We start from the raw sequence: 13622 nt of genomic DNA, 5'->3' as shown, positions 1-13622 counted from the left end.
TTTGGATTCCAGTTTTATCTAACATCCATTACAACGCCTTGTCAGCAATATGGAATAACGCTGTATGTAACAGCATTGATTGCACCAACCAGTAATACTCCCATAGAACACTTACGCTGAAAGTAAAATCTGCGTTAGAAAATATCTCAATATGAGAGCCATACTCTTGTATACAGCAGTCGGTGCTAACATACAACATCCCTGCCAATATATAATTAAACCACGCAGTACAACTATGCAAAAAAAATCATCACACCACAAACATTAATAACATCTCTTCAATAATATCCCACCTCCAGACATTCTTGCACTAACAGTGAAAGGACACTTACAGACCCACTTCATGCGAAGGGCCATACAACAACTTGATCGATCACAGTGTTATAACCTCATCCCACCTCATGACGTTCAAACATTAGAGGCATCCTCAGGTAGATATAACTGAGTTCACTTACCTAGGATTAAATCAGGACATCAACCAACCCTCCTAAATTATCATCTTAGATTTGGGTTGAGTATAATCAAAGACTTATGCCCAGCTTCCAGAATAAAACCACACATCTTGTTACACATAATGGAGCACTGTGCAGCACATGTCTCAGTAAGACGCAGACACAACAGCAACGATGTGGGAAGTCCTGTTGAGAAAACCTTCTAGGGCCGGTTGCTTACCTGCAGTCGATGGTTCTTCTTGATCAGGCAGACCAGGATTAACCAGGAACAGGAACAAGAACTCAAATTGGCAAATATGGCCTGGAGGGAAAAGATTATCTAAAAAATAATTATTTCATGTACTGTGTGGTTTATCTGTAGGATAAACTAACTGCATGACAGTAGGAAAAATTTTGTAGCCTAAATGAGGCGTCACCTTAATGTCGACGTTGTTGTTATTGCTGGTGGTGGTGTTTTTGTTGTAATGGACCAAAGTGTACACCCAGTGTTTAGAAATTAAAATAATCGTAATAACTTACAATCCTATCCACCTTATTAGATCTTGTGAGGCTAGGCTACTGAGTTCGGATACGGAAGGCTACAGTTACCAATACCTCGCCCGTGACTGGTGTTATGAGAAAGAAAAACAGTCATCCTTTACATATAAACCTTTATGGAGCGAAATCCGATTTTTGTGCCAAACCCAATACAGCACCGTGAGTCCATCTGGTAAGAACTGGTGGTTAACCTCTCCAAATTTTAAAATGAAACATTTGAGTACAAGATAATATTAATTTTGGTTTATCCAAAGGAAGGTATCATTACATCTAATGAGTGGATAGTGGGGAGTCTCATCCTACCACCATCATCAATCATTATCATCATCATCATTATCATTATATGATGTTATATTAAATCATCCTATTTATCATCGTAATAACTTACGCATAATCACCCAGACTCTGATTCAGTAATGGTTAAAATGATGTACTCATCATGTTGAGATTGAAAGATACAAAGGAAATCAAGTTGCTAATGTCAGATCCAGCTGTAAAATGCCGCCTGTGTGCCTCCTTCCCCTTCCCCACTGCTCCACTCCTAGTCTTCATTAGCTGTTTCTTTTCCCTCCCCTCTTGCTTCTCCCCCATCTCTCCCTCACATAAACAAAATGGGTTCGGCAATAAGAAAAAAGTTGGATCTGCGCTGGGGCGTTGTGCCCATAGATGGATACCGGTATATAAGGCACAGGGTTGAGCGCCTACTCCAGTGGTTGGTGAGGGTGCAAAGTGGGTGGAGTGTCTGGTAGTGGGATATCACTGTCAAGGTAAGGCTTCACAACGAACAACCAGTTACCAGTAATGTACAAAAATTAGACGAGCGGTGGTAAGATATGGCCAGTAAAAAAGCGTATTGATTTTAGAATCCTGTTTAATACTACTGGTCAACCTCCACTGTATTATGATTCATATTATAACTATGATAGTTGTTTTGCAAAACATTCCATCACAGAAAAAGATATTGTACATAAAAAATATCAAATCCTGCTGATACTGAAAGTACTGTTAATTACCATGCAATGAGTGAATGTTTTAATGATGTATCTGTTAAATGAAAGACTCTGTGTTAAAACAAATCACAAATTTTACGCATACCAGAATAATCACTCACTCGTGACAGTTATATAATTTTAAGTATTCACGTAAATTTTGTCAAAGAATTCAAAACACAACATTCCGATCCGTACCACGATTTTTTTCCATGTACAGTTTGCCTTCATAATTATGGGATTATTTTCATAAAAAAATTTAAATTAAATTCACCACCACCTGCACAGCGCACACAAAGGTACAGTTATAGCGTTTCTAAAACATCATTTTAAAAAAATCTTCTGGACTAAGTGTCTATTTTTCCGTCAAAATATTAATTTCTTTCCCTCTTGCTAATGACTATTACTTCCTTATACCTCATCAGTATCTTCTACCTTCATATTCTTTAAGATTTTTTCACGACTCATTTACTTCCAGCCATTGTTAGCAATAAAAAGGAATTTCATTCCACTGTTTTGCACCACCATATCTTGTAAATTGTGTGTGTGTGTGTGTGTGTGTGTGTGTGTGTGTGTGTTCTTACCTAATTGTACCTAATTGTTCTTACCTAATTGTATCTTTACAGGAATGAGTCAAGCTCATACTGTCCCGTGTCTTCATCGATATTTACCGTACATATCCTTAAATTTGTGGTGAATTGCTTTGGCACACACTATTTCATTCAGGTAGAGCATTCCATTGACCAATTGCTCTGTTTGGGAAACTGAATTTCCTTACGCCTTTATCACCTCTCTTCTTATGCATTTTTGCAGTGTCCTCTTGCTGATGTGCCTTCCCCATATGTTAATTAATCATTTATGTCTATTTTTCTCCTTCCCCTGATATGCATTTATATAGTGCATTATCATGTCACCTCTTTTTCCTTCTCTCTTGTAGTGTTGGTAGATTCAGTTTATTTTAGTCTTTCTTCGTAGCTTAGAGTCCCTTAAGCTTGGTATCCATCTTGTAGCGGCCCTTTGAACTTTTTCAATCTTGTCTATGTGTTTTTTGGAGATGAGGACTCCAGACTACTGATGCATACTCCAGGGGTTGGTCTAATGAATGATGTTAGTTATCCTTCTTAGGCATTATCTTTCATTTATGTATGTGAATGCTATTCTCATATTTGCAAGCAGTGTATACATGTTCCGTACTCTTCTCGCTGATGTGGTCAGCCGGAGATAGTCTGTTATTGATAATCATACCTCAGGTCCTTCTCTCTTTCTGATGTGTATACGGTTTTATTTCCTAACGTATAATCTCCAATCAGGTCTTTTTCCACTTTTAACAAAACTTGATTACATGACACTTGTCCACATTGAATTCCATTTGCCAGTGTATTACTCCATTCATGAAGTTTATTTAACTCTTCTTGTAGCTCTTTACAAGAGTCTGTGTTAGTAATTCTCCTTTGTATTTTTGCATCATCTACAAACATATTCAGGATGGCTTTAATTTCCATGTGTTACTGTTTATATCATTTTATATAACGTTAAAAACATGATTGGTGCCAGCACTGAGCCCTGTGGTACTCCACTAGTCACTTCTTTTCAAGTGATGAGTAGTTTCCCTCTTAGTACTGTTCTTCATTTCTCTCTTTTTATGAGAGAAAATCTTGCATCCAATACAAAACAGTTTGCCTCAAATTCCTCCTCCCTTGATGGTACAGTTTCCATAAAGAAAGTCCTTGGTGTGGTACTGTGTCAATGCTTTCTTGAAATCTAAATAGATACTGTCCACCCATCCTTCTCTTTCCTGTATGTGTGTTTGTTACTCTGTCATAGTAGCTGCCCAAGAGATTAGTAAATACACATGATTTTCCTTCTTTTTCTGAAACCTAAACTGTCTTTCTCTGTTATCATATCTGTGTTCTTCTAGATGATTTACCCAAGCTTTTCTTATAAGCTTTTCTAATACCTTGCTTATAACACTGGTCAGTGATACTGGTCAGTAGTTGAGTAGATTTTGTCTATTTCCTTTCTTGAATAAGGGGACAATATTTGCTTTCTTCCAAATATCAGGTAGCTTTACCTTTGACTCAAGGATTTCTTGAAAATTAAAAATAATGGTTTACTTTACTCCCTTTGCACATACTCGTAGTACCCAACATGAAATTTCATCAGGACCACTTTCTTTTCCTCTGGCTAATTTTACTTTCTAACTCCTCCTGTATTACTTTTTCTGATATTTGTATGTCTGGTAGTATGTATGGACATGCATGTTCCACATAGTCCCTCTCAAAATTTTTTTCTTTCTGTAAAAAAACTAATTGGAAATTCTTATTTAGCACTTCACAAATATCTTTCTCTTGTGTGTAGGTGATTCCCTCGTCCGTAATGGATTGAATTATATCTTTTACTTTGATTTTGCTTCTGATTTAGCTGCTGTAAAATAGCTTTGGTTGATCACTACTTTTATTTATGATATCCCTCCTCAAACTGTTTTTTGGGCTTCCCTCCTTATTCTTGTATGGAATTCGTTTCTTGCCTGCTTTGTAATTATTATATGCCCTTTCCACTATTGTGTCTTCTGTATCTATTCCACAACAAATCTCTTTCTTTCTTTTCATTTTTTACATTCTGTATTGAACCATTTCTGTATTTTCTTATCTGCTTTCTTTTGTGCTGTGGGATGTTACTTCTGGAACTCCTATTTCATAAAATCTCACAGAATTTTTTATATACAGCATTTGCAGTAAAATCTTGTCCTCTAAGCTTCATTTTCCCAATCAACTTTTAAGAAATCACTTCTTTAGGGAAGTTGATAATTTCCTTTTATAGTTTAGGCCTCTTTTTATAACTTTCATTGCTGTTAACTAGGTCATATGCTATCCTGAAGTTGTAATTTAGTACTGCATGATCGCTCTTGCCTAGTGGAGGGTGATATATTAAACTGTCAATATCATTTTCTTGCCTAGTAAATATTAGATCTACCCATTGAAGGTACATCGAGTCCTTTTTTTCTGGTGGTTTCCCTCACATGTCATTGCAAGTTAGGAAAAACTCTTGCACGAGATCCTAGGAGATTTTGGTCCCAAACAGCTTTCTATGGCTTTATTATATGTAGAGTATTCCAATTTATATTTGTATTAAAAATCTCCAGTTAGTATAATTTGTTTCCGATTTCTCTTCCATTTTATGTAGCAATGATCTTAAGCTCTGAATTGTACTCCTCTGCCAGGTCCTCATATTCTGCTCTCTTTCCCATGTGTTTGATCTTGGGTGGCATATGTACAAATTGGCTACAATTACTTTCCCTTCAGATGTGTTGATCTCTACTGGAATTAGTTCTACTTGTGATGGTATATCTAGTTTTATTTCATTGACTTTTAGATTTTTCTTTAGTTAATATTATAATTCCTCCTCTTTTTTTTTTTTTTTTTAATTTTCTGTCTCTTTCTCCATATATTAGTATTCCTCTAAGCTTAGTATGTCATTGGATATCCTTGGTGTTAATTTTGTTTCACTTAGGCATATTATATGTGGTTCATTTTCTCTGGACATAATCTATTCATCTCTTGTAATTTAGATAAACCATTTCATCCACATTTGAGTACATCAACTTTATCGTCTTGTTTAAGAGTATACTTGTCATGACACCCAGATTCTACTACCTTCCTCCTTTTTATTCCCTCCTGTTTGTGTACCACTTTCATTTTACCTGCAATCCTAGTTACTTTGTAAAAATGTGTTCTTATCCCCTTCTGATCTTCCCTCATTTTTTGTTTTTGCTTCCTCCCTCTTCTCTTTTCTAGTAATTCCAGTTCCTCTTGTGTTAGGCACTCATTTTATCCATACATTTTTGAACTCCTCTTTTTCCATAAGATTCTTTGCATTGTTTAGTATCTCCTACACATTGTTTACACTCTGGAAAGTTACCTTTTTAAAGGTCTTTGTCTTCCTTTTCTCGTATTTCCCAAACCTTTTTGTGGTTCCTCTATATCTTTACTTACAGAATTCTCTCTGATACTTTCTTTTCAGTAAGCTCATTACGTTTGCCATCTCCTTTTTGTCTCTTGTGATCTTGTTTACTTTACTTTTTCCTCTTTTCTATACCAGCGATTACTAAAGATTAGTTGATATCTACTGAATCTCTGACTAACTTTGGGTTGTTTTGGATTATTCTTTTCACTTCCTTTTTAATGCTTTTTTCCTCTACCCTTGTTTCTGAGTCTTTCTTTACTTTCACCATTTCAGCATACGTGGTTTCCACATCATTTTTGTAGCTTTGCACAGCTTCATTCACCTGTGTTATCTTCTCCTCAGTATCACTGCTCTGGTCTATCAGACTGCTTGCCTAATTGTCTCTGCATCATTTTTGAACTCTTCCATAATACTCTCGTGATTGACTACTGTACTTGCCATTTCACTCATTTTCTTCCTAAGTGTACGCAATTCCACTGTTAGTTCACTAATGGTTGTGTCTTTCTTGTTGGCCTCCCTTCCTAGTTTTTCTATTTCTTCCTTTTGCAAGTGCATCTGCTTCTTTATTTCATCAATTTCATTTTTGAAAGCCATCTCCAGTTTGTGAACACGTTTAACCAGTCTAGAGTCTCCACTTCAACCAGTTCTTGGTGGAAATCATCATCTTGCTTTACTGAAGTATGTGTCCATTTTGCAAAACTAAAAGCACCGAATACTTACTGTACATTCCCTGGGACAGTTGTAGTCTAAACAAACCTCAGCTGACTGAGTGCATTCTTTCGCCACTCGGTTCTCTTTTCTGTTTGAACAAGTCTTGTTTAAACTTAATATTTTTTTTAATAATAAAAAATCATTTAGTCTAACCTGGTACAGAGCTTGACTCATATAAAGATACTAATTTAGGTAATGCCACTGGCCGTGCTGGCTCGGTATGGAGCGCTTTCAGCGCACGTCTGTCCTCCTTGACTCCTTGTGTGTGTGTGTGTGTGTGTGTGTGTGTGTGTAAAAGAACAAACCAAAGGCCAGGAGCCTGCAAATTGTTCCCTCGAAGAAAAAACAAAAACAAGATAACTGAGAGCCCGATAATTTCCAGATGCCTGGACCCACTGCTTTTGAAAGACTGGAGATCAAAGGCAGTAAGCAATACACAAAACTGAGAATAGCGCCACTATTAGTAGCGGCAGTACCTAGCGCCGCTACTATTTTAATAGCAATGGTGGTAACGCCATTACTTTTTGTAGCCAGTAGCGGAACTGAGAGCGCCGCTACTTTTTTGGCCATACTCACGCGTTACCGCGCTCCTCGCTACTCATGCGATGAATACACACACACACACACACACACACACACACACACACACCTCTAACTATCCCCGTCTCTAACTCCCGCTCTCTTCCTCGCTCTCTCAGACTAATTCTTACTCACTGCTTTAGTATTTCGTAACAGTATGTTACTTTCAGTTTAAAGTAGTGGAAAAAACATTACTATTGTATAAATAGCCTTTAAAAGAAAGCTCCAGTTCATTTTTAGTTTCGTTTTCGTACATATCTTAAATAGGTATCATTGAAAATATAATAAATCTGTATATTATGTATCAATGGTAGGCCAAATTTTTTGCTTTTTATTTAAGTATTTTACTTTCAGTAGGTGTACTAGGTAACAATGTAAAAGAACATTTGCTACATTATGCAGTAAATACCCGGTAGCTTTTTCCTGTACCTTCAGCTCTAAGCTTCATTAAAGTGACACCGATATGTGTATGATGTTTCTTTTATTTTCAGTATAAGTATATTGACACTACTGGTACACAACATAACCACTCAGACTGACTAATATTATCAAGAGAGTATATAGTGTATTGCTATATCACAGATTTTTATTAACCTTTTCTTCGTGGTTTGAACCATATGATAGTGCCATTCTATAAGGTTTGTTTTTGACAGATTTCATTACACACCGGCGGTGCACGTGGCACGTGACACGTGCCAAGTGCAGCATGTCGAAAAACATCAAAAGAGGGCCACAGGCAAGATAGTTTGTCGTAAAGGCATGAAAACCAAATACAACATAATCGCTATTTGATCAGCCAGAGAAAAGCTCCTTAATCCCCACCATCCTAATTCTTATCAACCTGATTACCTTCTCTGAGTCGTTGTTTTAGGACTTTTTTAAAATATTGAGTTGATTTTTTTTTCTTCATCAGATCAAGTGTTTCTGAGCTAGAACTTTTTATCACACTTGTCTTTTTGTAATTAACACCTCTTGGATGGGTGTGAGGGCTGTGATAATTCACCAGCACCGTGGGAGATAGACGGGTGTGAATCCGCCATTGCTGGGCTACAAACGAGAACTAAATTACTTGTAGGACTACATAATAGATAGACAGATAAATAGATACATAGAAGCAGGGAGTCAGATGATGAGAAGGTGTTGTGTCTGCGAGAATCGAGCAGTGCTAAACATGCTTACACACTCTTAACACTGAGGAAAGCTGACGACAGCGGCCAGTAAGGAGATGATGCAGTTAGCTGTCAGCAGTCCTCTCGTGAACAAAGACCTAGTCCATCCACGAGGAACACACGTGACACACCCCTGCTACACCAGAATTTAGGAAAGGGAGCTCAGACGGAGATTAGCCACCGAACAGGCGAGAGAGAAGTAGACAGGCCCTCAGAGGAGACAGGTGACAGGAGAAGGGGCTTGGCAATTTGAGAGAGAGAGACAGATAGCGAGACAGGGAGGTAGCTACCCGGGACTTATACTCGTTCCGTGTGAGAGACTTGTTAATATTTCCAAGACAAATAAAAATAGTCCCATACTATTCTTTACCTCTCCTGTCACTACATGACATTTGGTGGGGAAGCTACTACAAGATATAAAAAGCCGCTCGACCACAAGTCTAAAATATACTTCTCTACAAGTAACTACAAAGTCTTTATGACATTTGGTGGCAGCGGTGGGTGCGGTATTTGGCAACTGCGGTGTGGTAGGGCTTGGCAACAGCTCCTGGTGGCATAAAGGAGACGTAATGTTCCCATGGAAACCATTAGCACTTCCTTGTGCTTGACCTCCCTGAGGGGGGTCACCTTGACGTGGTGGCAGGGCTTGAAGCATGGCTGGCAGTGCCACCTACTTTGGAGGCATGCCTACTTTTGTAGGGTTCGGCATTTGTCAGTCTCGTGGACCAAGCACCACCTACATCACTGGTGGAGGAGGCCTCCTGGTGATGTTAGTCCCTGCCCACTTGCCATCTAGGGCGGGACTGTTGCCTCCCCACGTGTTGGCTTTGCATGGTGTCCCGTAATACTGGAGATGGGAGTCCTGGGGGTTGAACAATGCTGCACGATGCACCCTGCAGCTAGTAATACACCTCTTTGGTCCCTTATTCTGGCTAGAGGGGCGGCCTGGTTGGGCCCGACCAGGTCAATCAGCTGGTCATGCGTTGGCTAGGGTCAAATGGGCACTGGGGGACATGGTGGCTCCAATCGTCATGAGGTCACCCTAGCCCACGTCCCCCGGTGGTTACCTGCGTATACTCCCCTGCTACTCCTGAGGTCGCCTGTGGCATATGGCCTTCCCTTGTTGGGCTCCGTGGTGGGTGGGGGGGTGGGGGAATGAAGTTTTTGTGTTTATTATTATGGATACAAATAATGTGCCCCGACCTGCCTCTCTGCCAGACCTAAGTGCATCTTCTCAACCTTCACTTACAGCCACTCTGGAACCCTTCCAGGTTCCACGTGGCTCCACAGGGGATTCGGCCTCCCCTGCCTTGCCTCCCCGGTCCAGTGGCTCCCGTAACAAGGGTCAATGACGGGGGAAAAGAAGTGTACCCGGTCCTCAGAGCCCCCATGAGCGAGATTCAGATAATTTTTTGGTTCCTCTTCCTGCGCCTTTTGTCTAGTTCATAGTTGTTCGTGGCCCTGCTGGGGTGGACCTCCAAAGGTGTGATATTTTTCGCACACATCACGAACTTCTTGCTGCTTGTGGTGCCATCCCTGAAGTGGCTCCACAGGCTGATGGCAGTTTGTTGGTGGAGGTTTCTGACCCTTCTCAGAGTGCAGCCATTCTATCTCTGTCAATGCTTTCCTGTCAGTCTGTTATATGTTCTCCCCATGCTTCATTGAATTATTCTTGTGGCGTTGTGTATGCTAAGGAATTGCTGATTTACGATGAGGCACGCCTTGTTGAAGAGTTGTCAGCCCAGAATGTGAGAAAGGTTGAGAGGATTAAAAAGATGAATGGTGACCTAGTGCCAACTCCATCCTTGATTGTGACTTTCGATTCATTGAGCCTCCCTGCTGTTCTTAATGCTGCATGGTACCAGTACAGAGTTAGGCCCCATGTCCCTATGCCTCGTAAATGCTTCCACTGTCAGCGCATGGGTCATATTGGTCGAAATTGTAGTCGCCTTGCCCTGGGTCTTCCAGCAGTCTGTGTGTCGTGTGGTTTAGATGTTCACGAGGGTATGGAATGCCCTGGTCCTGTATCTTGTGTCAGTTGTGGTGGTGAGCATGCTGCTTCTTCTAAATCTTATGATCATTAGAAAATGGAACATGAAATTCTGTCTCTCAGAACCATGGAGAGGCTGAGTTTTACCGAAGCTAAGGACCATGTCGTGTCTATGTATGTCTGCCCAGGTGTGTCCTCTGCTTCTATTCTTTCTAGGTCAAAGCCTGCTGTCCCGTGCTCCATCCTTCTCGTCCCTCATCAGATACTGGACGTACTACTTCTCCTCCTCGTGGTCTCCCAAGGATTCTGGTACTTTTGCAGTCTGCATCTCATCCGGCTGGTGCTCCTGTACAAGCTGCTACTCCTGTGTCAGCTGCTACTACTGTACCGGCTGACACTCCTGTATCGGCTGCTACTCCCGCACCAACTGCTGCCCTTGTACTATCTGCTCACTCTGCTACTGATGTTCAGTCTTCTCTACAGTGTGCCTCTACAATTTCTAGTGTTTCGAGTTTTGGTGTAGAGATGGAGGTTGCATTCGCAAACCTCAAACAGGTGAGGAGTGAGGTTTTGGGTGACTCCCCTCCTTCTAAGGTTCAAACTTTTGTACTGCATAAGGATTCTGAGGGGGCTTTACACTCGACAACCCAACCAATGGTAGCATCTAAGTCAGTCGGTCTTCGTGATGGTCTATCTAGGATTCCAGTCCCTGCCTCTTGCTTAGGTGTGGCCGGGTCTGGGTCTTTAGATATTCAAAAGCCTTGGTCGCTTGTTCCCTCTGATCTGGCACCCAGCAGCCAACCTTTGATTGATTCGGTCAGGGAGGATTTGGTTGGCCGCAGGGTGCCAGCCGGACCCCCAAGTGGGCGTGCGAATGGGGCGAGTGAATCTTCCAGGAAGTTCTCTGTGCTTCGGGCTCATCCTGACGATGGGCGGGACGTGTCTCATGGTAAAGGTCCTTCCACCCATGGAAACTCTAAATCCTTATTGTCTTGGTTGGTGAGGCAAAGCTCCACACCTGGGAAGAAGGGCTTTCACACCCTTCCCAATGGGGTTGCTACATAGCCTTGGTGTTTCTCAGTTCATATTATTTAACACTAATCAATATGGCTCAATCAGTACCAATTTGTCTTCAGTGGAATTGTAGAGGTGCCATGGCAAATTGGGAGGAATTGCAGTTATTGCTGTCTGCTCTGAGCCCACTATGTGTCTGTCTCCAGGAGACATTGGTGGGAGATAGACCATTTCCTTCTATCAGGGGGTATGAGGTCTTCCATGCATCTCCTCGTGGTGGTCACAGTGGTGGATGTGCCATTTTGTGCCGATCTGATGTCCCCTTTATTTCCTTTGCATTACAGTCTCCCCTTCAAGTTCTAGCAGTACAGATGCACGTTGGGAGGTGCTATACCATCTGTTGTCTGTACCTTCCACCTTTCATTTCTGTTATGTGTGCTCTTCTGGAAACCCTTATCAGTCAACTTCCACCTCCTTTTCTACTTCTTGGTGACCTTAATGGACGCCATCTTTTGTGGGGTGACTCACTTTCCAATTCCCAGGGTGATCTTGCTTCTTTGGTTGGGGATTGATAATTTGGTTGTCCTAAACGATTGGAGGCCGACCCATTTTAATGTTCAGACTGGCACATATTCTGTCATTGACCTTACCATCTCCTCCTCTGATTGTGCACTTGATTTTTCTTGGGAGGTTTTGGATGATTTGCATGGTAGTGACCATTATCCTGTGTTGGTCCAGACTACTCACTCTGTTCCTGCTGTCCGTATGCCATGCTGGCGTCTCGATAGGGCTGATTGGTCTCTCTTTGAGAAACTATGTGTATTTGCTTAAAAGGTTACTGATTTTTCAACTATTGATGATGCCGTACGTTATTTTACTCTGACTCTTTTGTCAGCAGGGGTTCATTCTCTCCCATGGACTTATTGTGTTTTTTCCTGGAGACCTGTGCCATGGTGGAATGATGACTGCTCTATAGCAAAAGGAGCTTACAAAGTGGCTGCCCGTCAGTATTTTGCCAACCATGATGTTTTTCTAAAAATCCAGTTTTGCAAAGCACGTGCTCACTATCGATGGGTAATGAAGAATGCTCGCTGTAACTCGTGGAGGTCGTATGTTTCTACAGTTACATCCTCTACTCCAATGCCTATGGAGTGGAAAAAGATACACAAGATTTCTGGTAGGTTCTCCTCTCCTTCCCCACCAGTGTTGCGACTTCATGGAAATCTTGTATCTGCACCAGATGCAGTAGCCTCTGCTCTTGCAAATCAGTTTTGTGCTATCTCAAAAAAGGATCCTTTTAAGCCATATGCTAGCTTTTGTAGAAATCAGAAGAGGCTGGGTCTTGACTTTCACTCTCGTGGCGAAGAGCCATATAATTTAGACTTCATCCTCCATGAGCTGCATGCTGCCCTCTCAGAGAGTGGTGACACTGCTCCTGGGCATGATGACATTCCATATGCTCTGCTCCGTCATCTGCCAACTAAATCAATACAGTTTTTATTGGACCTTTTTAACAGGGTATGGAGAGAGGGCTTTCTTCCCAAGAGTTGCAAGTTGGGTATTGTCCTCCTCATTCCCAAGCTCAGTAAGGACCGCTCCCATGTCTCGAGCTATTGCCCTATCACTTTAACATCATGCTTGTGCTGGCTATTTGAAAAGATGGTCAATGTCAGGCTTGTGTGGATTCTAGAGAAAGGTTGCTATCTCTCTCCTTCGCAGAGTGGCTTTCGTAAATTACGGTGTACTTCAGACAACCTTATGAGGCTCGAAGCATCTATCTGTGAAGCTTTTACCTCTAAACAACATCTTGTGGCTGTGTTCTTTGATCTTGAGAAGGCTTATGATACTGCCTGGCGCCATGGCATCCTCCAACAACTTTATGCCTTTGGTTTACGTGGTCGCCTGCCTGTGTTGCTTGGAGACTTCTTGACTGATCGTGTGTTTCGAGTCCATGTGGGTTCTACCCTGTTTGCGCCACTATGCCAGGAGTAAGGTGTCCCATAGGGGAGTGACCTAAGTGTTTCTCTGTTTGCGGTGGCCATTAATGGTATTCTTGACACTGTGCCTGCTAGTGTATCCTCACCCCTTTATGTGGATGATTTAGCTATATGGTTTTCTGGCTCCTGCATACCTGCTATTGAGCGGCATATGCAACTTGCCTTGGACAAGATTTCTGCCTGGGCCACTTCCAAGGGTTTTTGGTTTTCCCCTTCTAAGA

Source organism: Coenobita brevimanus, chromosome 50, assembly GCF_032717465.1.
Source record: "Coenobita brevimanus isolate Jiangsu-jjx chromosome 50, ASM3271746v2, whole genome shotgun sequence".
In the NCBI taxonomy this organism is placed as follows: domain Eukaryota; kingdom Metazoa; phylum Arthropoda; class Malacostraca; order Decapoda; family Coenobitidae; genus Coenobita; species Coenobita brevimanus.
This window is presented reverse-complemented; position numbering follows the sequence as displayed.